At 42.5% G+C, this 15,482-nt stretch overlaps 1 protein-coding gene and 1 long non-coding RNA gene across 10 annotated transcripts in view; one reads left to right on the plus strand and one right to left on the minus strand.

The window, feature by feature from the left end:
• The window catches only part of LPP (LIM domain containing preferred translocation partner in lipoma), a 629,562-nt gene that overhangs the window by 439,503 nt on the left and 174,577 nt on the right, over positions 1–15,482 (minus strand). The window lies entirely within an intron of this gene.
• On the plus strand, positions 5,657–10,306 carry LOC116664347. Of its 2 annotated transcripts, none has more exons than XR_004320837.1 (4): positions 5,657–6,330; positions 7,335–7,526; positions 7,788–7,921; positions 9,455–10,306. It is a non-coding gene; the product is annotated as an uncharacterized LOC116664347 (long non-coding RNA). The 2 variants fall into 2 exon arrangements; XR_004320840.1 differs by having other exon boundaries at positions 7,816–7,921.

Below are 15,482 nucleotides of genomic sequence, written 5' to 3' on the forward strand. Positions count from 1 at the left end.
TGTGAGCTGGACGAACACATGTTTAAATCCCAGAAGGAGATTTACAGGAGTTCAGAGACTAAGAGACACTGCCCAGGTGGTAACGAAGGCAATGGGACATGAGATGTACGCTACTCTCTCAAAGCAAAGGAGGAAGAGGACTTTTTTCTCTCCCTTCAGAAGTCGCTGGAGCCACCTCATCCACTGTGCTGCTTTGAACCCTAACAGCTCTAATCCCAACCTTTCTTCTAAGTTCCAACCTTGAACATCCAATAATTTATTTGCAAAACTCCCAAACGTGAAAAGCTAAAAAAACTCCCATTCTCCACTATTCCCACATTAACAGTGGAGCTTCCTTCAACACTGCCTATTTCAGTGACTGGCACCAGCCAGCCTCCAAAATCAGAAATCAGAGAGCCTCTCTGTAGGAGGGAAAGGCATTGGCTTCAGGTATATTGCCTTCCCTCAACAATGTTTCTTATGTGACAGCTCCACTAAGGACCTTCTAGGTAGAGAGGTGTTGGCCACAGAGGAGTAGGATAGTGCCCAGGTCCCCCAACCATAAAAACATTTTAGGAACATTAAACCACTCAATTACTAATAATTCCATCTTAGCTCAATGAGGTAAGTGCTCAGTAATGCTTGTTGGAGGACTCAAGGGAGGGGAGAGAGGAATGAAGAGAGGGAGAGGGAAGAGGAAAAGGAAACAAGAAGAGAAGAGGGAAGAGAGAGGATGAGGGTCAGTAGCAGAATCAAAGGTCCAAAAGGAGCATCTTTAATTTAATTTTAAAATGGGTATTAAGTCCCATGTTTGATTTAGGTTTGTTCATATTATTGCCACGTGTTGACAGCTATGTGTTTTTAATCACAGCACCATCTTGAATGTGTTTCACTTCTCTCTGATCGTCTACTACCTAGGGTCAACCAGAGTCTAAAAAAAGGTAAAACAGAGGGGTGCAAAGGATATGCAGGGTAAGAATGCATAAGAGTAAGGAGTATGGGCTCTGGCATCAGACTGCAGGGTCTGAGTCTAGGTTTTGTCACCTACTAGTTCTGTGACCCTCCATACATTGACTTAACTGCTATACGACTCAGTTTCCTAATTCATGAGGATGAGTTGTAAAGACTTAATGATACAAGTAAAAGAGCTCAATATTATTAGTATGTAAAAGACTTTTCCTTTTTGGAGAGACACAAACCACATGAGAATCTTACAGGTACTAGAGAAGGGGATATGCCCACACACCCATTTCAGAGAATTATGCAAACAATTTCAGGAGGCTCATGGATCACTAACCCTTAAGTTAACAGTCCATGAACCAGATAACCTCTAAAATCCCTTCTCCTGCAAAAGCCTGTGACATGAGCAGCTCAGAAACAAGCAATGAGGAATTTCTCTAGGCTTTAGGAGAAGCAAGGCCAACTACATGTGGGATACCTATGACTTTTATTTGATTGGCAGGCATCAATCAAATGAATATAGGGAACACAGCCAAGGCCACAAGTCCAAAGGAAATCAAGACAAAGTAAGACTCTGCTACGGACTGAACTGTGTTCTCCACAAAACGGACATGTTGAAGTCCCAATCTCCGATGTGATGATATTTGGAGATAGGGCCTTTGGGAGGTAATTGGGTTTTGATGAGGGTGGGGCCCTGACAATGGAATCAGTGCCCTTATAAGAAAAGGCACCAAAGAGCTTGCTCTCTCTCCCCTTTCCATGTGAGGACACAGGGAGAAGGTGATCTTCTACAAGCTAGGAAAATATACCACACCAGAACCTGGTACCCTTATCTCAGACTTCCAGCCTCCAGAACTGTAAACAAATAATAATAATAAATTTCTATTGTTTAATCCACCCAGTCCAGTATTTGGTTGTGGCAGTCCAAGTGGAATAACAGAGACTCTGCATTCAGAACAATAGTGACAGGATACTGCAGAGGTATCCAAAGGGCCAGAAAACAGCCTGCTTCCTCACGATGTGATAAACACAGTGGGCTTCACATGAAAATACCGCCTTATTCCAAGTGCCCAACAAACAGCACTTTAAGTTATAACCTAAACAGGTTTACTTTTTCACATGCTTCTAATAGTTAAAAAAAATTATTGTAACAAAAACTTCACCTGTACTTTTTCTACTCACTCCAGCTAACAAAGATAAAAAAGTAAGAGTCACTGGAATATGAAGGAAAATTACTTGGGAGTGAGGAGTTCTTGATTTCACGACTGATTCTCCACAGCCAATCTGAGGGACCTTACAGTTTTAATTACCAATGTTTCTTCATCTTTCATTCATCAAGTCATGTTACTCTCCTTTCAAAAACATCTGCATCTCAAAAGAAGTTCAAACTGATTGCTGATTTTCATAATCTGCTCCCGGATTATATTTCCAACTCCTTTTACCATAACGTCCCCCACAGGCCCTACTCTGTAGACCCAGTATTCGACTTTCAACCTCTCAAACACAGCCCACACTGTCTTAAGAAAGTCTTTCTCTCACCTCACCCTGCATCATTTGGGGGTGAACTTCCTTCCATTCTCCAGCCATCAAAAACCTACTCATCACGTGACAGCATGGATGAAACTGGAAAATATTACAGTAAGAGAAAGAAGCCAGTCACAAAAGTGTGTGGCTGTATTTATATGAAATGTTCAGGCTGGGCAGCTCTACAGAGGAGGAAGTAGATTAGCGGCGGCTCAGGGCTAGGTGAAAGGCGATCTGGGGAAAGAAGGAGTGACTGCCAATAGGTACAGGGCTTTTTTTTTTGAGGTGATGAAAATGTTCCAGAATTGATTTCAGTGATGGTTGTGCAACTCTGTGAATATAACCAAAACCACTGAATTGTAGACTTTGAGTTAACTGTATGACATATGAATTAGATCTCAGTAAAGCTATTATTTAAAAAGAAAAAAGTTGCCCATCCAACTTGGCTCCTCAAATGCTGTACAGATTGATTCTCCCCACCCCCATCAGAATTAAAATCCTTCAACTGAGCCCCTCAGCAAGTCATTTCTACCTCTGGTCAACATATTTCATTCTGGCTGGCAATGTAATTATGTTGCGTTATCCCCACGTCTGCTTCCCCTAATAAACTATGAGTGCTTTCAGAAAAAAATAAACCTGTGTCAGACATTTCCAGGCCCAGGCTAACTAAGAGGTTCTTGACGCACGGTAGGAAAACGCACCCAGTCTTGGCTTGGCAAATAGAGGGAGGGCAGGATTGGAGTCCGCTTACCCTCCTGCCTCGAACACGGCCTGATCTGCACGGCAGTAACCAGCAGCCGTGCTCTGTCCTTCTCCTTCTCACCCCCGACAGTCCAGTAAAATATGTAACCCAAGGGAGGCACTCCAAACAGATAAATAAATTCATGCAGAATGAAAATGATACATCTGAAACCATTTCTTAAAATTAGACACTCCCAGATTCCAGGAGAAAGCTCCAGGCATTGCTATTTCAGTTTTTCTCTACCTGTTATTTATTTTTGTGTTACTTCACAAAGACATGGAAAGTGTTTTTCTTACTAATTGGATTCAAGGACTTTAGGTGTACATATGAAATATAGTGAATTATTTTAACACATTTAAGAAGTAGTAAGGAAAACAGAGAAGTTTTTTTTTTCTCTTAAGTCAATTTACAATTACTAAACCAGGTCACGAAACTATAAAAGCCCACCATTTATAGAGGGAAATAGCAAGAAAATATTCTGAAAGAAGTTTATCATCAACCCCATTTTTAAAATGTTCCTCTTCGTCTCAACTTCCGCAGCCCTTGAGCTGAGCATTGATCATTTTCTACCTTATATGAGAGATGTCTGTCCTAGCCAAGCCCCTCCACCCCCTGTGCCCAGCTTCCCTAGTTAAATTCTACTTCTCTAGGGATGACATACCTTGCTAGGCCAGGGGAAAACCTGTTAAATATTCCACCACACTCTGCACCTTTGCTTTACAGCACCTATCACAGTCATAATAACATAACTATCTATGAAGTTGTGAATGTGGTGGTTGTCACTCCTGGACCAGAAGTCCTGTGATGAGAGAGGGCTTGTATCTTTCTGGTATCCACAGCTCTGGTTAAGGGCCTGGTACTTGGTCGCGGTGGGCACTCAGAAACCATTTGACTTAACTAGTGAGTCTTCCTCCTTCAAAGTATCAGGGCCTTATAAACAGGGATGACGTCTAATTCACTTTGGTATCACAATTGTGTCTGATAGTAGATTATACCACAGAATTCGTATGTAGATGAATGAATAAATGCACTCCAGAGTGGGTCACCTATGGGGACTGGAGAGACTAGACACTGGAGAGGTGTGCTAATGGTAAAATAAGCACGCTGAATGGATTATGAGTTAAAGGAAACCCTCCAGCAAAGCTGGTCCCAGTAAGAGATCTTGGAACAGCACCACACAAAGAAGGCAGGCAGAATCAGAGGTGGCAGACGTCCACAACCGAAGATTTACGGCAACTTCCTTGGGCTGTAAGAGTCAATTTTCTCCCAGTTTCAGTGCGTGTGACCCCTTCCCAGATGCAACTGGGCTACAAATCTTGGGTTGTATCCAAGCAGAGCCGGAGAAAACCAGGCCTTCAGAAAAATAAAATAACAGCAAAGCCTAAACAAGCTGAAAGGGCCAGAAGAATCCGGTAGAGCGTCTTCAACCAGGACTCACTCGGGCAAAGTTAAGGAGAGCGTGCAGGCCACGCACAAAACAGACTGCAACTTGAAACACGTATCCCCTGTGGAGGCCTGAACTCACGGCAACCTCAACCGGCTTCTGATGTGAAAAGGTCGCTCTGTCAAACACAGTTTTAGGAAATGGCAATGGCAGGGGTTCCTGAGGGGTTCAAAGAAGCTAAGGTCGGGCAGAAGACAGATGGCACACATACAGGGGGACATTGCCATCGGCCAGACACTGGAGACACATCCCAGCACTGAAAACCTGAAATCAAGACACTGGGAATCTAACTGTGGAGTCAAATCACAACCACCACCAAAAATCTCAAGAGCTAAGTGATAATCACGAAGCTGATTAGATGAGGAGTCTGACAGCATGACACACCTGGGACTGCTGGATGGTTCTTCCAGTCTATCTAGCTGCCATGATTCTGGGACCCAGAGCAGGGTTTGAATCCCAGCTCCACCACTCACCAGCAGTGCAGCCTTGGGAAAGTTTCATAAGCTCTCTGGGCTTATGTGTGTCCACATCTGTAGAATGAAGATGATGAGAGCCCTCAGTTTAAATGTGAGCTCTGATTACTGGTCAGCAACTGAGCCTATACGGGGCAAAAGAAAACTGCCTAACAGAATCGCAAACGCCAGAACAGAAGGGCCCTTACATTCAACCAGAGTCCAAGTGCTTCTTTTACAAAAAGTACAATTCAGGCCCAGGGAAGGGAGAAACGTGCCCTGAGTAAACCAGCAAGTAAATCGCCAGCCGATCCAGGTAGGCAGCCAGGCCTGCTGATTGACGATGTCAGGTGCTGGTCACAAACACATAGAGCTGCTGTCAGAATTGTGAGCTAATCGATGTACAAGGCTTAACATGGTACCTGACTCAATGGCAGCAGCGTGGATGTGTTTGCTATTATTATTGCTTACCCGGTTGCTATAATTATGCTTACACATACTTACAGGGTGCTTCATAGTTTACAAAAGGCTTTTTATATCCATTATCTCATGTAATCCGCACAGCACCAGGAATCATGATTCCCCAGGCCCCAGTGAAGAGGTTGGGTCAAATGAAGCTCAGAGAGGGTTTTCCGTTTTCCCAGGATCCCCTAGCTAGTTAACAGAGAAGTGCAGCCCAGAACCCATATCCTCCACTTCTGAGTTACTGCCCGTGCCTTCATGTGACACCACACCACAGATACCAGCAGCACCAGATTCCAGGCGCCATCGTAGCTTTGTAAAAGGGGGAGGGGGGATTTCCTAAGATATCTAGCCACCAAATCCTTCCAGCTAAAGGAGAAAACTCAAAGGCAAAAGAGTGTCATTTTGCTTTTGTTACAGCTGGGCGAAAGCTAGCAGGAATGTCTTCCTTGGAGCTGAGCTTTCTTTCCTGTCTTTGAAGCGAGACAGCCCTCCTGCTGAAGACAAGGCAATGGAGAAAGAAGAGAGAAGGGGAAGAGAGGGGACGGGAAGACAAGAGAAACAGCCACGCGCGGTGTGCAACGATGCCGCATCCCTCAGGCACCTGGCGACAAGCCAGTTCTCCTGATGCTGGAAACCCCGAACACAACCTTGCGGTAGTGACTCAATAAGACAGACAGACTAAAAAGTGTGGCGTGACTCTCTCTTCAACACAGATTGAAGTGAACCGGTTTCTCAAGTGAACAGCATCAAAGAACCGGCCTGAGGTGGGTGAAGTTCTTTAAAAGAGGAGACAGTCAAGGGTCTTCTTACCTCGAGGGTGAAATAGGTTCTAATTATGGGCATCTATCATCTGGGTACGTCCACATCTATCCAACCACCTACCGTCTAACCAGCAGAAGCAATTAAGTCCTTTCTTTTTAACGCAGTGTACAGTTAAAAAAAAAAAAAGCTGTACTGAATGTAAGTCAGTAAGTGAGAGGTCTGACTTTAGTTCTGGTTTCATCACTAGCTAGTAAAGAGGCTAGAAAGGTCGCTGAAGCCTTCTGGGCCTCTAGTCCCTCATCTGTCAAGGACAGGCGTGGACAAGATCAGCAAAGGGCCCTTCCAGCATTAAAAAAAAAAAAAAGTGCTAATACCCTAAATAAACAAACAAACAAAAATGTCATGATGGTCAAGCCAACTGTTTCAGAAAAGTTAAAGAAAGCGTTGTTTCCTCCACAAGCCCCGGTTTTGAATGCAAGAAACATGTCAGTTTAAAATCACCCATATTCATGCCTTTGATGGTGAAAAAGTCCACCACCAAAAGCCAACAAAGTTTTGCTTAAAAACAAGCTATTTTCAGGAACAACTCTCTTGAGTTAAGGCCCTAATTCACAAAACGGGGTTTGGCTGGTATAACACTGCCTTCTTTCTGTAATTATTAGGCTCTAAAAAATTTTTGTGTTTTTTTTTTCCCTCCTAACAACATTTCATTTGAAAAGTGTTTGATCCTGAAATAAACCTGTAATTTATCCTATGGAGAAGGGAGGGAAGGTGGACGTCTATAGTTTAGCCCAAATAACTTTATATTTCACATAAGATTATTACAAGATGACAGATGTGAACCTTAAGAATTTTAACAATAAAACCATGTTATCCAAAGAATGTTCCACAGAACACAAGTCTGGAAAATCATCCACAAAACGGTTCCATGATAAAATAAATTTGACAAAACCTGAATTTAACATAACAGAAAGGAATGTTGTGGTTATTTTGTCTTTACCTATAGGTCTTCTCAGTTAATCTTGCTAAAGATGGGTGAAGAATACTCCAAATGGAGATTGCTACAAAAGCAACTGATTTCCAAACTGATTTGACTATTTGTGGAGCTAGGATCACAGGGAGCACATTTTAGGAAATGTTGCCAATGGATTATGACAGAACGTGGCTTTATCCCTGACAGCAACCCTACCCCGGCAAGGTAAGGTCTACAATTCAATTAGAAACTTGTATGTTTAACTCCATCTTTATCTACACCAGATTTTATAATAGATGCAACTGTAACCAACTAAAAACTTTGACAATGTAATTTCTATTTCTTGAGACTGTCTTGAAAATATAGGAGCCTCAGCCCTGGAGGGCTGGGTTTTCCCTGTGCTATGGGTATACTCTGGATGTTACACAATGTTAAGGGGAACTTTCTCCTCTGTCTTTCTCTCTTTTTCTTTGCAATTATCCACAGGCTTAACGTAGAATCAATTTTCTTTAAGGCAGAGAAACAAATGAGAAAATATCAGGCAGAGAGAAATAACAAGTACTTGGCTGTATACCACAGTATTTGTCTGGGGGCCTCAATTTTCTCACATTGAGAATGAGGTAAGTAGATTTCATGGTCTCACATCTCATGATTCTAAAGCTTTTTTGGGAGCCTCATCATTATCTCCAAAGGCAATTCCAAGGATGCTTTGAGCAGTGGAAGCAACTTAGAAAGTGCTCCCTGTGCTGGAACAGCACCCCCACAAGGAGCACTGCTCGGATGACTATACTACATGCATCTACATGTTACAGGCTGTTGGCTAAAACTCCAGTCTCATGACTTTGCAACCACGCCACGTAATGTTTGGCCAGCGATATGCACATTATGGTGTCTCATCAGGTCACTTGCTAAAAGTAAATTTAAAACCACCTTGACATGGCAGAGAACTGATACAGAGCAACCACAGTATTGAAATACACTCACCAACCAGCCCAGGGTTGCTGGTGGCATCCCAACTTCTATTGACCTCCTACAGCAAAGGCATTAAAATACCCAGATCTACTGCCGAGCATATAATGTATTCCAGGAAATACTCTCTTGCCTAACCCCATCCAGATTTATTTTTAAGGACAGAGGACAGGGTGTTTTTTATTACTAACTCCTTAAAAAAAAGGGGGGGGGGAGTAACACTTTGATATTTTTTTTAAAAAAAGCAAAAGCACTTATATCTCCCCTACAAGTGATCTGAGAAAGAGCAAAAGCACGCAGTAGCCTTCATTATAATCCCTCTACAAATATCCAACATTTCCTGCCTTTGTCTCTCCTATTCTTCCTCTCTTACCTCCCCTTGGAAAGACATTTATTAGAGAGCACAGGGGGCTGGCCGCCCTGTCCAATTTTTAGACAGGACCTGTAAACTCCAAAGGGCTGGATGGTGGCCAGGGGCAGCACGAGGGAAATGCGGACAAACCAAGTGCGGCTCATACCCTTCACTTAGCCTGGGAGGTCTTTTCCCCTTTCTGTAAGGTCAAATTCCACCCAGCATTCAGGTCCCAGATCAAGTCCCTCTTCCTCCAGGAAGACTTCCTTCATTTTCTCTACATTTGCCTCCACCTCCATCCAAAACTAATGTCTCTCTCCTCTAACGACCACAAACTCCTTAACGAGACCTCTGGATATTTCAGGATACTCTCCAAATATCTTCACTTTTATTGGAACTATCTCTAGTCCATCTCCTAAAAGTTATCTGCAGTAACTTTCATCAATTCCAATCACCTGTTCAAAAAATCCCTTAAGGGCAGGGACTGGGTCTGGCTGAATTCATCAACTATAAAGATAAAATCTGTCTAAAGAAAGAATTAAGAGAAGCATATAAATAATTATCATACATTAATGACTCTATATGCGACAAAAAGACAGGGATAGATGAAGGATCGCAGGCTAGAAGTTAAGCAAGTCCACGTCAGATATGTACTAAAGACTTGCGCACACACACAACAATACATTGCCTTTAAAGAAAATGGAGGCAGCTAACATTAACTAAGTATCAGCTATGAGGCAGGTAGAGCCTGAAACATTTTCTAGGTATTAACTGTCATATTCCTCAGAGCAACCTTGAAAGTAAGTACTGTTTTTGTCTCCATTTGCTAAAGGGATGAAGATGAGCTGCAGAGAGCTCACACAATGTGCCCAAGCAAAGAGGAGAGCTGGCTTCAGACTTCAGCAGAGAGATTTGAGCTAATGTGCTTGACTACCGCGCTTTACTGCTTCTGCAAAAGGAACAGGGATGTACTTTCCAGAATCCAGTCAAAGGAAGGGTTCTTGCAACAGGGCCCAAGAAGTAACATCACACCAGTAAAGAAAACTTTAAGGGTAAACGTCATATTCTGGATGTCTGTACCTGCATTCACAGAAAGGTGACACAAGGAAAAGACGAAAGCCACCCATCAGGCTGTAGCTTTTTCTAATTTACGTGACTTCCTCAAACGGGAACTTACTCACTCTTTGCCGAGGGCAGAGAGGCTGAACTTCTCGTTGCTCTGTTATTTTGTGAGTGGAAGAAATGGGGTCGTTACCTTGCCTGTTAACATTAGAGATGCTTTGTGATGATTTGGCCAGTATTTTCCTCCCAGAAAAGGTTAAAGGCCTTTTAGCAAAAAAGTGGATGTGAAAAATCAAACTTAAATGATGAAAGGGAGCATCTTGTGGCCAATCTTAACGATACTTAATTCTCAGATGAGGAATTCTGTAGTAAACAACCTCTTGATTCGGTGCAAAACATTTTTAATTTCATGCCCTGCTAATCACACAGCTGTTAAATTTCCCTTCCCATCAGTTGTAAAAAAATAAATAAATAGATAATAATTGTAATAATAATTTAAGAAACAGTTGGACCTCAAACAAAATTTGAGCCCTAATGAATTTTCCCATCTGGAATTAATAAAGTAGTGAATGTTGAAATTGCCTGGATTCAGTTGATATAAACTTACATTATTATAAGTATCAAAATATAAGGTTCTGAACATCAAAAGCTTCTAACATGCCAGCCACAGAATGTAAAGTCAATCTACATTGCATTCCCAGACAAGTCTGGCATCTGATGTTTCATTCCAAAGATTTTAACAACCTGTTTCCTTTCACTGTGACCTTATCTCCTCTGGGCCACAACAGGCACTAGATGCATGTAAGTATTGCCTAGACTAGGTGTTAGGGCTTAGCAATCCAAGCCTGGAGAAGAGACAAATCAATGTCTTCATGCTGCAAGCACATCAATCTAATCAATACAGGGAAATTTTTTTAAAGGCCATCGTTAATGCTGCAAATCAAAACAAGAGCTGAGGATGGAAGGGGGTTTTCAAATGGTTGGGGACCAGAGAAACAGGTGATCCAAAGTAGTATGATATGTAACAAGGGGGAGTCAACTTTGCAGGAGGGAGTGATTATGACCAGGAAAGAAAATGCCAGCAAGGAAGTGGTAAAAAGGAATACCCTGTAAAGAAGGAGGAGACAAATATACTGAAGGAAACAAAATAAGCATAGCCAGATGGACCAGAATGCCAGTAGAGGATCTTCAAAGATCTTCCATTTCTGTGCTTCCATGCCTTTCCCATAACTTCAGCTGTAAAACATTACAGAAAACACCCGGAGTACTAACATACTCTTTCTTCATCTGGTTTGTTCTGACCTACAGTTCCATTGCCAAAATCCTTTCAGTTCTTCAGGGTGTGCTCAAACACCACCTCCTTCAGGAGTCCCTCCCCCATGCACACATCCACTGAAACCCTCCTCCGGGTTCCCACAGCATGCCACCTGTACCTCTCCTTTGTCACCTAGGCTGTTTTGCTTTGTAAAACAGCTAGTTATGCATGTGTCTGTGTTTGGATTGTACACTCCATGAAAGAAAAAATTACATCTAACTGTATTCTCAGTCCTCAGTGCCAGGTCTAGGCTTTTCATAGTAGGCACTTAAGGAATAGATATGCTATCTTAAGAAAACCTAGAAGAAAACATTTCCTGTCTCAGGTATTCTTATTACAGAAAACAGAAATTTAAGGCCCTATAAATTCATCCACTAGCAATCATCCTACAAACCCCTGTAAGTGACAACCACTATTAATATTTCATCAGTCTTCTCAAATTTACATGAGTTCAGAATATGAGCACAATTTTCATAATCGTTATCACTGTCTATCTGAAGAAAAAGTACAATATAAATGCACACTGCTTTTCTGGCGTGAGCAGAGGTTCACAACTGTTTGTGTGAAAATCATTTCCAGGAACTGAAAAGAGCCTTCCTGAAATCTCAGCATCACTTCAGCCCCATCCTCCACTCCACATCTCACTAAAACCAACAGCATTTCCTTCATGTCTCATCATTAATGATGAAGTGAATGAGTCAAATGCACAAAACAAACAAAACACCAACAATAATTTACTGTGAACATCACTGCATTTGTATAGCACTTTATATAGCCATTCTCTCATTTGATACTTTCCATGAGCTTCTGTAAGAGGAACAGAATAATTATTTTAGAGATGAGGAAACTCCACTCTGTAAGATGTGATTTGCCCCAGAGCACACAGTTCATAAGAAACTATGAGAAGATGTTAATTCAGGATTTGTGATTCTCCATCCAGACTTGTGTTCATGCATTCAACGTTGTCTCTCTTACCTAAAGTGTTTAAGCAGACATAAGAAGTTGATAATGGAGGTCCATAGACTTACATGAATAAGAAGTTATCTAATTCAGATAGGGCATTGGATGGGTTCCATTAGAATATGAAAGAAAGAGAGAAAGAGAAGGAGAGGAGGAGAAGAAGAAGAAAAAAAAAAAAACCACTTTGGGTAAAGACAGTCAGTTAAATTTCCTGGAAAACAGGGGTCTTGAACTGTAGTTTAGAGGCATACTAATCAAAGTGAGCCCACAAACTGACACTTTCAGAGTCATCTCAGAGCTTGTTAGAAATACAAATTCTCCCACACTGTTCTCAGACCTCCAGGACCATAATCTCTGAGGCTGAGAATCCCTAGGTGACTCCAAGCAAATCAAGTTTGAAAAGTGTTGCTTGAAAGTTAAGGTCAGACCTGAGCAAATAACAAGAAGGTAACAGGTAGGTTCCAGAAAAAGGAGGGGTCGGGGGAGTAACATTAAAAATTAGGAGGCCCAGAGTCCAGAAAACTCAAAATATTTCAGCGAAGAAGATCCAGAACAATGGGCTGAAGAGGGAATCCTGTAAAGGACGGGTCTGAATGCAGTTCCAATGAAGTCACCCAGTAGAGAAGGTTGAAAGCAGGCAGCGTAGTGCAGCTCTAGAGGCACCTGGCCTGAGGTTTGACTCTTGGGAGACAGCATGTAGACCTGAGGAACAAAAGCATTATGCAATCCCAGGACAAAAGGCCCCATGGGGTTCAGAGAGTCTTCAGAGGAGAGCCTCTTTTACAACCTGGAGAAACACGAGTTCACCAGACAGACAAGGGCAGAAAGCAACAGGGGCAAAGGTCCAAGATGTAAAACAACATGCTCTATTCAGCACCAGTGAGGCACCCTGGATTCAGCGTCCCCATCTATATGAGAAGAGCATAATAATCCTAACCCAGTATTGCTGACGGGATTAAGTGAGATAATTTTACGTGACGACTCCAAATGCGCTGACACAGAGGGGACACTCAGCACAGTCCACTGCCTTTCTTTCCCGTCCAGGCCAATGCAGCCCCTAAGAGTGAGCTGACACTGAGCCCTCTCCGAGGCTGGCTGGAAAGCTATTGACTTGAAGGATGTTTTCTCATAAATGTTCAGAGGGCAGCCTGTTGGGGGAGTTCCCGTGGTTGTGAACTGTCACACTCAGCCACATTCCTTTTCAAGACCTACGGCTCCTCCACTTCCTGCTTTCTCACTCTTACTTTTTCAGAGGGGCTGCAGGTTCTCAAGGTTATCTTAAGCACAGCTTTCTTTCTAAATGACACATAACCATTTCTACTGGCAAAAGTGCTCTGTGTAACTTCTTCTTTCAGATGGGACTTTTGGCTGCTCTGAGAATGGATCTAGCTCTACTCTTAGATGACCTGTTGGGAAGCAGACACAGATCAGTCCAGCTGGTTGGCTGGAGGTCTCCAGGAGTGTGTCTACTAGGAGATGTGAATTAGAGTTGCTCATAGGGAAAAACCAAGGTCAGGAGTCGAATGAAAGCAAGCTGACTGCTGTCCCACAGAGCTTCCTGAAAGATTGAGCAAGCTAAAGTACATTGTCAACACCTAAGAGGGCGCCAGAGTATGACACATCCCCCAGGCTCACAGGGACCAGTCTTTTTAGAGTGATATCTCCTTGGACTAGCATTTATGGACCATGCACAAGAAAACAATGAGTCAAACATGATGTAGATAAGGCAAGGATCATCTATTTGCCTAGAGTCAACTCCCAGAAAGATAATTAATATGGTAGTTTTTTGTTATGCTTTTTCATCTTTCTATTCATTACCTTACTCACCATTTCTTCCCCTTCATCCATAAGCCTCTTCCCTTCCCAGTTCCCTCAGTGCACACTGTTTTGTAAAGAATCTGCTAAACTAATCAGCATTTGATGAACTAACAGCTTCTTTTTCACCACGCTGCACAATGAATGGTGCCTCTATTCCGTTGTTCACTCCATTTGCTTAGAAAGCATGTCCCTTTAAAATATGAAAACAAAAGTATGTATATGCATGACTGGGACATTGTGCTGTACACCAGAGACTGACTCATTGTAACTGACTGTACTTCAACTAAAATAATAAAATAAAATAAATTAGAAAGCATCTCCCTTTATCAAAATCCCACTCATTCAAATGTCACTTTCCCCAAGAAGCCTTCCTTAATCCTCTGCCCTCCACCCCAGTTGGAAGCGATCCCTCTTTTTTCTTCTCGGAAACTTCTCAGCAAGTCTCTACTTTCTACTTTAAATTACAGTTACTTGTGTGCTGTCTCACCTTCACCAGCTGGTTTGCCCCCTTCCTAGCACTTTCACATCTATCATCTTGTTTCAGCCTTACAACATGCTGGGAGGTAGAACAGGCAGGTGTAATTACACCCATAGTACGGAGACAACGTAGGGTAGTGGTTGAGAGAGCAGCTGCTGGATCCAGACTACCTGAGTTCAAGCCCTGGGCTTTACCTTTTACGAACTATGTGACCTCAGGTAAGTTGTGTAATGTCTCTGTTCTCAATTTTTCATCCGTGAAATGGTAGTAATAACAATACCTTCCCTCAGAGGGTGGTTGTGAGGATTAAGTGAGTTAATGCTGCAGAGTGCTCAGAATAACACCTAACTCGATAAGCATTTAGTAAAAGTCCCAGGGAGGGCAGGGTTAGAAGTGGCCAGGTCAGAATTTTCCAGATTTATGTTATGTTTCTTTCCTCAGTAATGCTATCTTTCAGTACCACTCATTCTTTCAGTAAATATTTGTTGAGCTCAGAGATGAGCCAGGAGTGACTCCAGGCAACTGGAAACCAGAGAAGACGACTGACAAGGCTCTGAGTTCTCAGCCCTCACAGTCTAGCGAGGAGGAGAAGGAGGCAGAGGGAGTCCACGCGAAAGTAAAATGACTAAACAAAGAAGATAGCAAACGTGTTGAGGTTTACTGTGGTTCATCCTCGTGCCATCCCCTCCGCCCCAACAATTTGTTACACCATTCTCCTTTGACCAGAACTATACACAAAATGCGTCCTGTTCCATTTAAACCTGTATTCCTAGCATTCAACATTGGTTCAGAACATTTGGCCTCATCACCAGTTTCTTCAAGGGATGAGTCAGGAATCACTCCCGGGTTTTTTCTAATTTTCCTATACATGTATTTTGCCCACCCCCCAACCCCAGCCCGGTAAGCTCAGGCACATCCCCAGTGGCTGATATGTGACTCAATAAAAGAACATTCTGTTTGGACATTCAGCTACTGCTTCTGGGCTTATGCTGTTTTTATGAGATTTGTTGCCAAAGGGGCATTTCACTACAAGAAAGTGTCATGACAAAACTTGACAATACTCTCCCTTCAAAACTTCAAAAGTTAAAAGAGTTAAACTAATCCCATAATTTGATCCCTGGGGAACTCTGAAAATGGTGCTTCTGCATCTGGCAAAATAGATGTGCATCCTCTCTCCCATCTTAAGGACACTTACGTTTTTTAATTTATGAGAAATATCTTCTCCAA

The sequence above is a fragment of the Camelus ferus genome, chromosome 1, assembly GCF_009834535.1.
Source record: "Camelus ferus isolate YT-003-E chromosome 1, BCGSAC_Cfer_1.0, whole genome shotgun sequence".
In the NCBI taxonomy this organism is placed as follows: Eukaryota; Metazoa; Chordata; class Mammalia; order Artiodactyla; family Camelidae; genus Camelus; species Camelus ferus.